Source organism: Schistocerca nitens, chromosome 3, assembly GCF_023898315.1.
Source record: "Schistocerca nitens isolate TAMUIC-IGC-003100 chromosome 3, iqSchNite1.1, whole genome shotgun sequence".
NCBI lineage: Eukaryota > Metazoa > Arthropoda > Insecta > Orthoptera > Acrididae > Schistocerca > Schistocerca nitens.
Window position 1 is genome coordinate 61,864,609 of NC_064616.1, and position 16,363 is coordinate 61,880,971.

At 45.2% G+C, this 16,363-nt stretch overlaps 1 non-coding gene across 1 annotated transcript; it reads right to left on the minus strand.

Annotated features, from left to right (window-relative positions):
* Positions 1 to 15,005: 15,005 nt before the first annotated feature.
* Trnas-uga (transfer RNA serine (anticodon UGA)) lies at positions 15,006 to 15,080 on the minus strand. The gene has a single exon. It is a non-coding gene; the product is annotated as a tRNA-Ser (tRNA).
* Positions 15,081 to 16,363: the final 1,283 nt, after the last annotated feature.

Consider the following 16,363-nt stretch of genomic DNA (forward strand, 5'->3'; position numbering starts at 1 on the left):
ACTTCGTCTTTGTCGCCTTAAGGCATTCTTGACTAACATCAACTCCCTATGTTCAATCTCAAGCGTAACTAACGCTCACAATCGTTACAGTGTGTACGTAAGGCAAATCTGATTTGCATCCTCATACAGGCACTACTAGCGCCAGTCTTACGCGATTGGCACGAAATTTGAACAGACATTATCTTTCAGATGTAGAAACACGCCTACCAACTTTCGTTTAGGTCACACAGCTCCATCTTGTTCTAGCAGTTTTTGTCCGTCAGCGTATTAGGAGCTATTCGAGCAGAGTGGACCCTTAACCAAACAGAAAATTTAATATTCCTAAGCCAGTGGGAAACTTTATCCTTAGGTGGGCTTGGTTACTTCATGCACAGAAAAAAGCCATTCTTACAGATGAAGTGTGGGGTGAGTACGCGATGACTGTTGAGTGCATGTAACGTTGCAGGAAGTTAACAGGTGAGGTCGCATCACAGCTTGCCCAGAGAAGGTGCACGTGTAGCTTATTGCCAACATTCGGACTGTGACAAAGGTCGAATTATTGGCAAGAGGAACATGAGAACATCATACCGCCGGATGGCACCGAACGATGGCTGTCGTGCAATGACTGCAGAACGACTGGTGACGGGATGGACTCAGGACAACATTGTGGCTTGACTAATTAGCCTCTCATCTTTACAGAAGAACTAATACAAGATATGATCATAAGATTGATCGATTAGCTCTGAAGAATGTCTATCACGTGTCGGTACTACCCCAGGGGCATCTTTAAGCTGACAGCGGAATTGCAAGTCTCCGTCAAACGCCGATAGTGGTAGAGAGGGACGTGTAGGACCCTCTGGTGTGCTCCCACTGAGTGGTTCTGGACTACGAGCGCCCTCTGCCACCACAGTATAGGATGGACGTCGGCAGTCACTCAGCCCCCTTGCACTTGGAGTCTCTGCTCTACGTGATGCTACACAGATGCCGCCTAGTTGCGCCTCAAACTCGATCATTCGTGCTTAGTGCAGAGACCTTCTTCCTTGCTGACGCCGATAGTGGTAGAGAGGGACGTGGAGGACCCTCTGGTGTGCTCCCACTGAGTGGTTCTGGACTACGAGCGCCCTCTGCCACCACAGTATAGGATGGACGTCGGCAGTCACTCAGCCCCCTTGCACTTGGAGTCTCTGCTCTACGTGATGCTACACAGATGCCGCCTAGTTGCGCCTCAAACTCGATCATTCGTGCTTAGTGCAGAGACCTTCTTCCTTGCTGACGCCGATAGTGGTAGAGAGGGACGTGGAGGACCCTCTGGTGTGCTCCCACTGAGTGGTTCTGGACTACGAGCGCCCTCTGCCACCACAGTATAGGATGGACGTCGGCAGTCACTCAGCCCCCGTGCACTCGCATTCGGGAGGTCGACGGTTCAAACCCGCGTCCGGCCATGCTGATTTCCCTAAATCATTTCAGGCAAATGCCGGTATGCTTTCTTTGAAAGAACACAGCCGACCTCCTACCCCATATTTCCCTATGACCTCGATGTTCGGTACCCTCGCCTGAATCAACCAACCTTGTTGACATTGTGATAGATGGACTCTGTTTCGTGCTGCGTTATTTCTAGTGAGCCTTCATAAGCTTGGAGAAAGTCCAGTTAATAGAACGAGTATATTCTGTTTATTTTGTAACTTGCTAGCTAATCAGCTAATCATTTCTGCTCCTGTCCAGCTTTCCAATGACGACAATTGCCACACCAATCTTTAGCGCACTTCTCTTTACGCCGGCCGGAGTGGCCGAGCGGTTCTAGGCGCTACAGTCTGGAACCGGGAGACCGCTACGGTCGCAGGTTCGAATCCTGCCTCGGGCATGGATGTGTGTGATGTCCTTAGGTAAGTTGGGTTTAAGTAGTTCTAAGTTCTAGGGGACTGATGACCTCAGAAGTTAAGTCCCATAGTGCTCAGAACCATTTGAACCATTTTGAACTTCTCTTTACCATTGTGTACAACGTCGTACACAACAAAGAATAGATGTATGACAAGAGCTGAGAACGAGCTTTACAGGCAGTGTGTCACCACAAACAATTGGGAACAGATTACTTGAAGCTGGACTGAGATTTCGAGTTGCCATGCGTCGCTTATGACATCATATCACGTGCAACAGGGACCTGAATTGTGTAGAGCAAGAGTCAACTGGGACACAGAGTGGCGTTCTGTGGTGGTTCAAATGGCTCTGAGCACTATGGGACTCAACTGCTGAGGTCATTAGTCCCCTAGAACTTAGAACTAGTTAAACCTAACTAACCTAAGGACATCACAAACACCCATGCCCGAGGCAGGATTCGAACCTGCGTTCTGTGGTGTTCAGCAATGACTGTAACTACTGCCTGTGGCTGCCAGATCGACGCCAACGTGTCTGTGGACTACCTGGCAAAAAGTTACAGGAAAAATGGAAATGAGCGTTTGGCGTCATTGGCTGCGAAGCGCCTTGCGGCGCAGGTCCGGCCGCCGTCGTGCATGTCGTGTTACATTCGACACCACATTGGGCGACCTGGCCGCCGGATGGGGATTAAATGATGATGAAGACAACACGACACCCAGACCCTGAGCGGAGAAAATTCCCCAACCCAGCCGGGAATCGAACCAGGACCCGCAGGACGGCAATCCGTCACGCTGACTACTCAGCTATCTTTTTTTTTTTTTCTTTCTCTTTTCATTTTGTTCGGTATTGTTCGTTGCGTTTGGTCTAGGCGGACGTCACAAGACACACGTTCAAGTTGATCGTTGATTCCTTTAGTCAGTTTTTTTATTACAGAGGGCGAGCAGTCCTCTGACCGAACACGCTGAGCTACCGTGCCGCCAACTATCGGGGCGGACAGTTACAGGAAGCAGTGATATTATGGGGAACCATTGGATATGATAACAGGGCTGATCTGGTAAAAGTTGAAGGTAGGCTGAATGCTCACCAGTATGTGGGAAGAATGGTGAACCCTATTGGCGTACCCGTTATGAATAGGGTACCAATTGTCAGTTTTCAGCAGGATAAAGCAAGACCAGCACTGTAATTTACACTACAAACGCCTTGAGGAAAGTATGAATCCTTGTCTGGCCTGCTCAGTCCCACAATTTGCTACTCATTGTCCATATGTGGGATGTGATAGGATGACAAATACTTTCATACCGACCTCCAGCCAGCAATCTTCTCGAACTGTCACAGCATCTTTTTAGGGTAGTAATACTTCATGATCACGCTCGGAGGTTTTTGCTTTTATACCACAAAGAATACTAGAGTGTATTCGTGCCCATGGGTATCACACCTCATGCTGATTTTGGTGATGGACATCAGTCCCGAATTGAATGAAAGTTTAATCATTTAATATTCGTTTTGTGATGATGATATCCAGGAAGTTTGATGCTTCATTATGCGACACTCTCCATTCCAGTCGGTATATTACTTCGGTACAAAAGGAACGTACGTGATAGCAGGCGTTACTGAGGAGCTCACCAGGTGCTGACCCATGGAGGGAGGGAGGAGAGGCAGCGTCAGAGGGGGGCTAGCTTCAATGGGCTCATGACGCCCCCTACTTGAGATGTGACGCCCTTTCTCCCGAAGAACATCTCTGTATCTCATAAAAATGGATATACTTACGTACGTATGCATGTTCAACATTTCCTCGTAAACTACTGGGTCGATTACAACCAGACTTGGTACACTTACCACTTGCTATCTGGAAAGAAATACCGTGGAGGTCAGAACCTCCTACTTCTCAAAGGGTTGGAAATGGAATGGTGAGGTGAGAAAGAAGCGTAAGTCACCACGCACAAACCTCGAGACTTTACTGATCCAGTTTTTGGGAGTAAGAACACTTAGCGACTTGAAACAAGCTTAACACATAATTTTAAGCCTGTACGAAACTTTTTCTTGCTGTCACCTCCACAAAATGATAAAAGAGAAAAGGTGTAACGCCTACTACGGGTACATTTTCGCTGTTCATACAGTAAAACTGCCGGAACAGGTATTATGACGTTTTAGCTTATTACATACTTACTAGTAATTCTATTAGCAAAATAATTCGCAGACACATTCCGCATACACCACTAAATGTGTCTGCAAAATTATATCACTGTACGACACATATTTCAGCAGATATGATGTCATGAAAATTGCGAAGCGTGAAAATCTATCGTATCAGTGACAAGGTATTAATCTGTTACTTTGTTACTACTATCCCTATTGGCAACGCATTTCGTAGACGGTATCCACACATAGAACGCAATGTACCTGAAAAATTATATCATTGTACGACACATACTTCAGTAGATATGACGGCATAAACACTGAGATGCTTGAAAAGCTAGGTTTTCTTAAAACGGAGCGCAAATTATTCGGGCTTTACTCAGTCAGTTTTCGATAATGAGAGCACTTAGCGACTTCCAACTGCCTTTTTACATAATTTCAAACTTTATCTAAACTTTTTCTCGCTTACATGCTTAACGTCAAGTACACTCAAGAGCCAAAGCAACTGGTACACCTGCCTAATATCGTGCAGGGCTCCCGCGAGCACGCTGAAATGTCGCAACATGACGTGACGTGGACTCGACTAATGTCTGAAGTAGTGCTGGAGGGAACTGACACAATGAATCCTGCAGGGATGTCCATAAATACGTAAAAGTACGAGGGGGTTGAGATCTCTTCTGAACAGTACGTTGCAAGGCATCCCATATATGCTGAATAATGTTCGTGTCTGGGGAGTTTGGTGGCCAGTGGAAGTGTTTAAACTCAGAAGAATGTTTCCGGAGCCACTCCGTAGCAATTCTAGACGTGTAGGGTGTCACATTGTCCTGTTAGAATTTCTCAAGTCCGTCGGAATGCACAATGGACATGAATGGCTGCAGGTGATCAGACAGGATGCTTAGGTAGGTGCCACCTGTCAGAGTCGTATTTAGATGTATCAGGGCTCCCATATCACTCCATCTGCACATGAGCCAAACTATTACAGCGCTTCCACCACCTTGAACAGTCCCCTGCTGACATACAGAGTCCATGGATTCATGAGGTTGTCTCTATACCCGTACGCGCCCATCGGCTCAATAAAATTTGAAGTGAGACTCGTCCGACCAGGCAACATGTTTCCAATCATCAACTGCCCGATGTCGGCGTACACCGGCCCAGAAGAGGCGTAAACTTTGTGTCGTGCAGTCAGAAAGTTCACCCGCTGGCAGCTATTGACGGCCCAGCATTGAAATCTGCAGCAATTTGTCGAAGGGTAGTACTTCTGTCACGTTGAACGATTCTCTTCAGTCGTCGTTGGTCCCGTTCTTGCAAGATCTTTTTCAGGCCGCAGCGATGTCGGAGATTGGACGTTTTGCCGGATTCCTGATATTCACGCTGCACTCGTGAATTGTTTGTACTTGAAAATCCGCATTTCATCGCTACTTCGGATATGCTGTGTCCCATCGCTAGTGCGCCGACTATCACACCACGTTAAAACTCACTTAAATCTTGATAACCTGCCACTGTAGCAGCAGCAACCGATCTAACAACTGCGCCAGACACTTGCTGTCTTACATAGGCGTTTCTGACCGCAGCGCAGTATTCTGCCTGTTTACACATATCTGTATTTGAATACGCATGCCTATACCAGTTTCTTAGGCGCTTCAGTGTAATTAACACATTAAGTCATTTGTAAGTTAATCAAAAATTTGAAGCTGCTTTATACAGGAGACAGGGTAATTCGATTCTTTAAGGAATCGATGGTTTACTGGTTACTTACTATCTGGAAAGAGCCACTGTTGGGTTATGAACTATCTACGTCTCATAGCGGAGGAATGAAAAGGGGACGTCACTGAAGCTAAACTCAGGAATATCTGGAGCGATTTCAGTAAAAAGTGAGAGAAGTGCCTACATGAATAGTTATTTGTATAAGAATACTGTGGGAATAAGAGTCTCCACGTACTAGGGGCAGCGGTGTGGATGAGTAAGGGGTTACGTAAAAGTGTACGGAAACGAACTGTCGGTATTCATTCCCTTTATGTAGTTGGCTTGGAATACTTGTAAAGGTATGAAGTGCAACTTGTTTCTCTGCTTGTGTGTCCAGTGGGTCTACCAGGTTGCCAGGCGAGAATGAACACTGCAGCTAGTCAATAATTTTGTCTACGTGTTTCTGGACCTAAAATCAAGCCAAACGGGTGAATACCACACATAAGTTTAACATTCTCTGGAGCTGTATGATGTAAAACAGCATATATGTGTACAACATACGTCACATACGCATATGTACAGCATCTAGTCCTAAGCCGCTCGGTCGATTTCAACCAAACTTGGTACAAACATTATTTACTATCTGGAAGGAAATACTGAGGGGGTAAAAAACCATTACCCAATTGAGGTGGGGAGGCGGTGATAAGGGGTTGATGGACAGAGAAGAAGGGGGAGGAAGTGAACGGGGAGAAGGAGAGCGATAGAGAAAGGGGAGGAGAAGACGGACATAAGGGGAAGAGATGGACAGAGAGGGGAGAGGAGATGGACAGGAAAAGGGGGGAGGAAGACATGGATGAGGGAAGGAGGGAGGAGATGAACTAATAGAGGACCAGAGTAAATAAATACGGCGGCAACGCCAGGTTTCTCACAAGGGAACCTCCCCATCGCACCCCCCTCAGATGTTGTTATAAGTTGGCACAGTGGATAGGCCTTGAAAAACTGAACACAGATCAATCGAGAAAACAGGAAGAAGTTGTGTGGAACTATGAAAAACATTCGTAAAATATACAAACTGAGTAGTCCATGCGCAACATATGCAACATCAAGGACAAGATGAGCTGAGGAATGCCGTGGTCCCGTGGTTAGCGTAAGTAGCTGCGAAATAAGAGGTCCTTGGTTCAAGTCTTCCCTCGGCTGGAAACTTCAGTTTCTTTATTTTCGCAAGATTATAATCTGTCCGTTCGTTCATTAACGTCTCTGTTCACTGTAATAAGTTTAGTGTCTGTGTTTTGCGATCGCACCGAAAAACCGTGCGATTAGTAGATGAAAGGACGTGCCTCTCCAATGGGAACCGAAAACATTTGATCGCAAGGTCATAGGTCAACCGATTCCTCCACAGGAAAACACATCTGATATATTCTATACGACACTGGTGATGGCATGTGCGTCACATGACAGGAATATGTTGTCGACCCACCTAACTTGTACACTTGGCGAATGGGTAAAAAGATTCTTCTACCTTGCCCGATTTAGGTTTCCTTATGGATGTGATAATCACTCCCAAAAAAGTGATGAAAACATAAGAGTTTGTCACATAAACTGAAAATAAAAAATTAAAATTTTTCACTCGAGGGAAGACTTGAACCTAGGACCTCACGTTCCGCAGCTGCTCTCGCTAACCACGGGACCACGGCGCTCCTAGACTTACAGTCTCCAAGATGTGGCTTATCTTAGCATGGACTCCTCAGTTTGTATATTTTACTAATTTTTTTCATAGTTCCACATAACTTCTTCCTGTTTTCTCGATTGATCTGTGTTCAGTTTTTCAAGGCCTATCCACTGTGCCAACTTATAACTAAATCTGAGGGGGGTGCGATGGGGAGGTTCCCTTGTCAGCTAGTCCTGCTATAAGCGCTCCTGTTTTACATATATCAACTACTACATTTTTCAGATAACTTCCTGTGAGTGAAGTGGCCTGAAAACTAAATGTCTCGAAAATGTGTATCATTTTCTTGGAAGCTATCTAAATCGATGTACTGAGCGTTAATGTAAACAGATTATCATTGTTTCATGGCGTTTTATATATTTTATTGTTGCAATTATTAACAGCTTAGGTGACTGCGGCACGATAAAAATGGGAAAAACAGCGAGTTATAATTATTTAGTGAGTGGGGCAGGGGGAGAGACGGTAGCAAACTGCCAAACAACCCGAGGGCCGGACCGTGGGTCTGCGCCTAAAGGTCTATTAATGGGTTCTTTCATTTCGACTTCAGACTACTCCTACAAATTCATGTTCCTAACAAATATGTGCAATTAGTGAAGTCACCTTCAAACAACGACTCATTTGAGTCCACACACGTCGTTATACATTCCTACCACTACTGAAAAGAGTCTGAATATTTTTCGCGAGGCTATGTGTGAAATCGTCCGTGCTTGATTCGTGTTGAAACGCTAGATCGGAAGTGAATTACTGGTGCTATGCCACTGAGCTAATAGATTTTTATCATACGTGTCATGAATTAAGGAAGTTCAATATTAAAGAGGCTATGTCCTAAAACGTAATGTCATACAGCTTGTTAATCGTGCGTGTAGTCTCGTTTCGTGTCGAAGTAATATGTTACATGCTTTGTACTGTAGTACGACTCAGGTTCTGCTTGGAACGACCAGCCACCTCAAAGGCCAAGTAACGAGCTGTGGACAAACACATTAGAATGCGAGATTTTAGCTAAATTTCCAAAATTCTATGATTTTTAAAGACACATAAGTTGGCCCCAATATTTCTAGTGGCCTAAAGAACGACTGTCTTTTCATTGGTTCTTGAATCTTTTATCGCGAGATGTGGCGCAGTTGTTAAGACACTGGATTCAAATCCGCGTCCAGCCGTCGAGATTTAGTTTTTCGTAATTTCCTAGAAATCGCTTAAGTAGATGGTGGGATTTACTTTAACATAGTGCACGGCCTATTTGATTTCTGCTTCATTCTTACCCTGTGCTCCGTCTCCAGTGAGTTCGCTGAGGCGTGACAACTTTAATCTCTCTCCCTTCTATCCCGTTTACTGGACTAATTGTACGGAGGGACTCTAGAAAGTAAGTTAAGCATGTTGCCCCACGCTAAGACTACTGAGCAACAAGAGTGGTGAACTGTCAGAAGAGAAAACAGTTTCCGAATTTCCTGCAGACAGTTCTGACAGGAGCGTCAGGATGTGAGAGTGAAATGGCGCGGCAACTGGAAACGTCATCCATAGTTGAAGTGCGCGGACAGTACGATTCTTGTGGGCAAAACGTCTAAGTTTCACCGTGAAATTCTTATGGTTTTTGCGACGTAGCGTCCAGCCGCAGTGAAATGGTGCCAGACGTGGCTGATGTTGCTCAGGAACGAAGGGACATATTGCATCTCGAGCCTTCCATCTTTTCGGCAAGCTGAAAGAACATCTGCGAGGAAAGAGATTTTCCAACGAAAAGGACGTTCGAAATGAGGTTCTGGATTGGCCGTGTGACCAAGGAGCGGATTTCTATCGGAGAGTAATTGAACGATTGGTGGAACGTTCCAACCACTGGTTACAGAGGTTACTATGTTGAAAACTAGTGTCTTGTATTTGTGTCCCTTTGAGATGTAATGCAGCATTCAATAAAAGTTACTTGGCCTTACTTAAAGTTCTCTCATGTAAGTGCTTAATACCGCTAGGTTGTGGGGACATATAGCCGGCCGAAGTGGCCGTGCGGTTAAAGGCGCTGCAGTCTGGAACCGCAAGACCGCTACGGTCGCAGGTTCGAATCCTGCCTCGGGAATGGCTGTTTGTGATGTCCTTAGGTTAGTTAGGTTTAACTAGTTCTAAGTTCTAGGGGACTAATGACCTCAGCAGTTGAGTCCCATAGTGCTCAGAGCCATTTGAACCATTTTTGGGGACATATAGCACCGAGCAGTGAAAAAAAAAAAAAAAAAGACAGTTCTTCTTCTATAAATAACTGTTTAACTATTCCTAAATAAAGTAGTTTAGTACGCTGAAATGGTGATAAGTTTTACTGGCGAAAAGAGTGAAAGCAAGAACGTGGCGGTAGCATGCACGATACTGGTGGGCGTTACGAAATATGCTATATGATTAATCATTTGGCAGACTTGGATATCTCTGTCTCCCCTTCTAAACTTCGAAAATCCTGCATACAGACACGCGCAAACATTTTTGATACCTTTGCATAAATTTTGCAAGCAAATTACTGAATTTTCTTATCGAGCGAAACTACGCTGTGGTAAGACATTCGACGCATATCTCTTAAGGCAAATGACGAAAACGTTCCTTGAAAGGGTGCCGTCGATTTACTTCCCCAACCTTCCTGTTACGAACTTGTACTCCATCTCTATTGAGCCCCTTGTCGCATGGACGCTGAACTTCAATCGTCCCTCCTTCGAATTTTTGACAGTTTCTGTAGTTACTCGAACAGAAAGTATATAAATCAGGAAGCAGCGGAAGGATTCCTTAATTTGATTTTTGACTCTTTTACGGAAGTCCTGTACGATTGTAGACTCTTGATGAAATTTTTCAATACTTTTGGTGGTAAATACAGAAAACTACTAGCCAAGTCTGTATTACTTCCTTACTATCAATTGAGGAAGTTTTTCCAATAAGTGGCAGGGCAACGTGTGGACTGGACTGCTGTTCAGTTCTGATTTAGCTTGCTTAATGGCAAAACAAATATTTTGAGCTAGAAAGAAATCCTATTATCCAACAGTAATGAAAGGGATGCAATCAGAGAATTTGGTATAACTCTTTGGGTTGACGCACTCCACCTCTTCCATCAGCACCTATGTCTGTACTTAATGAGTAAATGCTAAATTGGTGATAGAGAGTACTTTTTATCATACCATACACAGAATAACTCATAAGTACTTCTGAGTTTTCAGAAGACGACTGCACGAAATCTACAAATTATACAGAAAAATTACACTATCAGTAGACACAGCATATCTCCAAGTTTCGATTCGTAATACGCGTCTTTACTTAGTTGCAGAGAGTATAACTACGAGCAGTCGTGTTAGAAAACGGCGTACAATTGAGCGATACGGAGGTTTCTGTCCTTGAGTTCGCTAAGTGTTGGTCAATTGGGATGGTTCAATGGCTTTTTGTACCAAATCACAGGTAAAACTCCGACAGACGAAAACAAAATCCATGGGTGGTACAACTCATTCAGGGAGAGTTCCTGCTTACTTGGTGTGAAGGAAACAGACCGGCTGGGATCATCAGCAGTGAAGGTGAAGCGTGTGTAGGAAGCATTGGTCAAGAGCCCAAATAGATAGGCGACACGTGTAAGCTGAAGGGGATCAAGCTGTCAGCTGCAGCGGGACATTACTCCGAATCAGAGGCAAAATGTACTCGACAGAGATCTCCCGCTTACTACTAAGCAGGTGCGTTAACCACTGCGCAATCCAGGACACAGCGTTCTCGCAACTGCGCGGACCATCTCGGCACGCCTCTCAGTCGATTCACATTCCCAGCGAGCCCCACCTATCCGCAGTCACTGTCCATAAAACTGACGGGGACTGTGGATAAGTGGCGCTCAGTGGGAATGTGAATCGACTGTGAGGCGTGCCGAGATGGTCCGCGCGTAAACGATAACGTTATGTCCTGGATGGCGCAGTGCTTAACGCATCTGTCTAGTAGGAAGGGTCTCCCCGGTTCGAGTCCCGGTCCGATCCGAAAGAACAGACGCCACGCATTCGTATAATAAATGACACGTGCCAGTAGAGAACTGCAGAGACCACAGTCAACTGTCTGGAGCGTTCCAAATGGTTCAAATGGCTCTAAGCACTATGAGACTTAACATCTGAGGTCATCAGTCCCCTAGACTTAGACCTACTTAAACATAACTAACCTAAGGACTTCACACACATCCGTGCCCGAGGCAGGATTCGAACCTGCGACCGTAGCAGCAGCACGGTTCCAGGCTGAAGCGCCTAGAACCGCTCGGCCACCACGGTCGGGTGGGTGCGTTCCGTGTAAACTTCTGTGTGTAAAACAATACTGGTTGTAATAGCCACAGGCGCTGACTATTCGAAAAAAATGGCTTGTTTTTTTACTTTTTGCAACTACCGGCAGGGGCTACCAGAGTAAGAAGGTTTCTCTCAGAAACTGGTCCTCAGTAACGAAGCCACGTTTCATGTGTCTGGAAAAGTGAATCGTCATAACGTCTGTGTTTACGGCACAGAAGATCAACACGAGATTGAGGAACATATTCGTGATTTACATAAAGATGTCGTCTCTTGTGCCATGTTCTCTTCAAAAGTTTGTGGAAAAGTTTTCTTTACAGAGAAAACTGTGCCCGACGTCGTGAACCTGGACATGTTGCAGCAATGGCTTACGGCGCAATTGCAATGAGACGGTGCTCCACCACAGTGGCTTTCAGACGTTCATGTTTACATAGAGGCTGACTTGCCTCAGTGTTGGAATTGATGTGTTTCCCATTACGACCTCCTGTTCTTCAGGGTCCCCACAGTCACCTGACTTAACGCCACGTAATTTCTTCTTATTAGACTATGTGAAAGACTGCAAGTTTTTTCCTACACTGCCACTTAATTTGTAAGAGTTACATAGAAGGTCCTGGTAAGCAGAAATTTACGTTTTCTGATGACGCTGTGGTAGGATGAGTAGGAGAAACAATCCTGTGACGTTCGAATACATCATTAGTAGCGAGCTGCTTGACTGTCCCATCGATTAAATATCTGGACGCAAAATTTCAAAGCGATATGAAATGGAACGAGCTCGTCAGGTTGGTAGTGGTGAAGGCCAATGCTAGACTTCGTTTTATTGGGAGAATTTTGGGAAAGTGTGGCTCCACTATAAAGGAGACGGGCTATATATCACTAGTGCGACCCATTCTTTACTACTGCTCGAGTGTTTGGGATCCGCACTAAGCCGGATTAAAAGAAGACGTCGAAGCAATTCAGAAGCGTGCTGCTAGATTTGTTACCAGTTGTTTCGGTCAACACGGAAGTATTATTGAAATGAACTCAAATGGAAATCCTTGGAGGGAAGATGACGCTCTTTTCGACGATTTCGCTGCCCCTAACGTACATTTCGCGTAAGGCCACGAAGATAATATTAGAGAAATTAGGGCTGATACGGAGGTTTATAGACGGTCCTTCTTCCCTCGCTCTGTTTGCGAATGGAACAGGAAAGGAAATGAGTTGTAGTGGATCGTGTTAGCCTCCGTCATGCACCGTACGTTGGCTTTCGGAGTATGTATGTAGACATTGCCGATGTGGACCATGACTTGTTAGGACATGTGTGGCAAGAGTTTGGTTGTCGTATTGGTATTTGCTGCATGACAAACAGTGGCCCTACTGAGCACCTGTAATGTGAATTAAAAACTTGGAGACGTGCTCTAACCAGTGCTATACGTCTATTTTCTGTTATGAGTTGTAGTTTTTGCACAGTTGTCGTCTGCATACCTGGAGCTATTTGTTAATGAGCTTGAGTGTGGGAAGAACGACTCTTCATATTTCTTCGTGCGAGCTGTATAGGGCGATCAAAAGGGTTCCGTTTAAGGGCATTGCTGTATTGTATATGCAACGTAGTGCGACTTCGATGCGGCTGTATAAGCACCGACATGTAAGCAGTGGATTAGTATGGCGTCGATGTCCAGTCAACTACACAGTTATGACCCCACATCCCCCAAACACGCCGAACGTAGGGGAACACTACGTGTTGTGATTGCAACACACCTGGCACTACGACAGTCCGTTGAAAAGGGCGAGCAGGCGAGCAAGGGAGTTAGCGTGACATTCTTGTCTTCTGACTTGCGTGTGGTAAAAGCAGAAGCGTGAACTACGACAACGTTATTACCAAAAGTGTCCAAACAGAACCAACTTGCCGATATTCTTTTCTCGGGTGCCGAAGGACAAACACTGCTAGACATTCATCGGGGACTGAAGACTGTTTATGAAGCAAGCAGCATGTCTATCGAAAACCACCGTTGTGGTATGTTGCGCGACAAGCGGTGCTGCTGATTCATGATGAATCGCGCCCCCATAACGCAAATGTACTTACGCAGAAGTTACGCCACCTTAAGTGTGTGACACCAGAGCGACCGCCCATAGTCCTCGTCTCAGCCCATGCAATTATCAAGCCTTTGCTCCCTCGGATGAAGATGTGCAGCAGGCAGTTAGGGACTTGTTCACGCAGCAGGATACGGTGTTTTACCAAACGGGTGTCATGAACCTGGTGCGTCGGTGGGCTGATTACCTCAGTGCTCACGGCGCTTCTGCCTGACCGGCATTCCGATTCTGCACTGTACGGCCTTTGAACAGAAGCTTTTTGATGGTCCGTTATATTATTTGCATGACTTGATCTGCACAAGTTTTAAAGAACAGGTACCTAGGGGGCTTGAGAATTGTCTTATTTTCTTCCCTGACAGATAGTTCTAGAAGTTGTCTACTTAGGATTCGCGCGAGATGCATAACAGATTTTTTGAATTCTCTGCAAGTTAATGCTCGCATTTTTCAATTTTTCTCTTATTTTTTTCTTGACACCCAAGGAAACCAGTGACGAACTGCCTCACTCGTCTATGTGTACGCTCATATACGTATCCTATTAATCCTACCTGAAAGAGCTTCCATAATACACTCGATCAGTATTCAAGCATGGACCATAAAAGCGTTCGTGTACAGTCTTTTCTGTATACTATCTGAAGTTTCCCAGTATTCTACGAATGAATCTTAGCCTGCAGTTGTATTTCCTGCTACTGATTCTATGTGTTTTTTTTTTCACATCATAACTGTACGCACTGTAAACGCCGATCATTTTTATGATATGTTGTGACGCTTTAATACTATAGTCGAAGGTCACCAACATTTTATGTTCCACGAACTGCATAATTTGTGTCTCTATTCATTATGAGCTAGTTGCCAGTCAATGCACCAGGCTGATATTCTGTCAAGATCAGACTGCCTATCACTGCCGTTTTTACCCGATATAACTTTCTCGTACGTAACTGACATTGCAAATAATAATGTACGCTAACTCATTAATGTATAACACGAACAGCTGTGGTCTTGTTCCATAGTCATGAATCACACTAAAAATTCAATCCAGTAAAACATGTAATGTTCTGCCTCCCATGGAATTTTCGATTTACTCGCAAATCTGGTTAGATGTCCCATAGAAATTTATTTTCCTTACAAGACATCGTCATGGTACTGAACCAAAAGTACACTGGTGTCCAAAATTAAAGCAACAAGTGGAAATTTTGCAACGTTGCGTTTATTTTGAAATGACAATTAAATGGACACCCTAGCTGCAAACAGGCGTTGGTGTACTTCATTGGGGACATGTTGAAAATGTGTGCCCCCACCGGGACTCGAACCCGGGATCTCCTGCTTTCATGGCAGACGCTCTATCCATCTGAGCCACCGCGGGCACAGAGGATAGTGCGTCTGCAGGGACTTATCCCTTGCACGCTCCCCGTGAGATCCACATTCCCGACATGTCCACACCACTACATTCGTAGTGCGCCTAATAGATGTTTGCCCATCATACTCATTACTCGTGGCAGATTAATCTACCAAGTCCAGTACGAGTTCGGGCATAGCGTGTGCGTTCCGGTCCCGGTCGGGCCACACATTTTCAACATGTCCCCAGTGAAGTACATCAACGCCTGTTAGCAGCTAGGGTGTCCATTTAATTGTCATTTCATTTCTAGCAAAGCTGCTTGGTCATCCACGGTAACTGTTCTTTCGGGAACAGATACTACCGTCATAAATTGCGTTTATTTTGCCACAGAACACCGTAAACAGGTGATAGTAATGTAGAAACAATATAAATAATGCAGAATGTAAACAACTGCAACATGCTTAATGGTAGACAAAAGTGGTCTTCATTTTTTCCAACTTACTGGATTTGACGGCAATACAGGCCTGTCAACGAAGGGGCATACTGTGAATGATGTCATCAACATCATGTTGACGCAATAACGCCCATTCTTCCGGCAAAACTGCTCTAAAGTCTTGGAGAGTAGTTGATGGATGCTGACGTGATGCAAACATCACCCTAATGCAACCCAAACATGCCCTATGGGATTCCAATCGATGGAGCGAGCAGAGCCACGGCATGAGTGCAATATCTTCAGTTTTCAAGAAAACATTAACCACTTGTGCTCTATGAGGTCGAGCATTGTCGTCAATCAGTACGAAATCTGGGCCCACATCAGCCCGCAACAACCACATATGAGGTCCCAAGATCTCGTCACAATGGTGTTCGAGTGAGCAACATAATCTCTGCCCACACCATTAGAGAGCCGCCTCGATATCGGTCTCTTTCCATAATATTTCGGTCCCGAAATCATGTTCCACGCACCCTTCAGATACAAATCTGTCGAGAATCACTCTCCAGATCAAATCGGGACTCATTTGAGAAAAGAACGTTGACTCACTGTTCGACTGTCCAGATGGGGTGTTGAAGACTCCACTCTAGACGTTCCGCCGGCCGCTGGTGGCCGAGCGGTTCTGGCGCTACAGTCTGGAACCGCGCGACCGCTACGGTCGCAGGTTCGAATCCTGCCTCGGGCATGGATGTGTGTGTTGTCCTTAGGTTCGTTGGGTTTAAGTAGTTCTAAGTTCTAGGGGACTTATGACCTCAGCAGTTGAGTCCCATAGTGCTCAGAGCCATTTGAACCATTTTGAACCATTTTTTTTCTAGACGTTC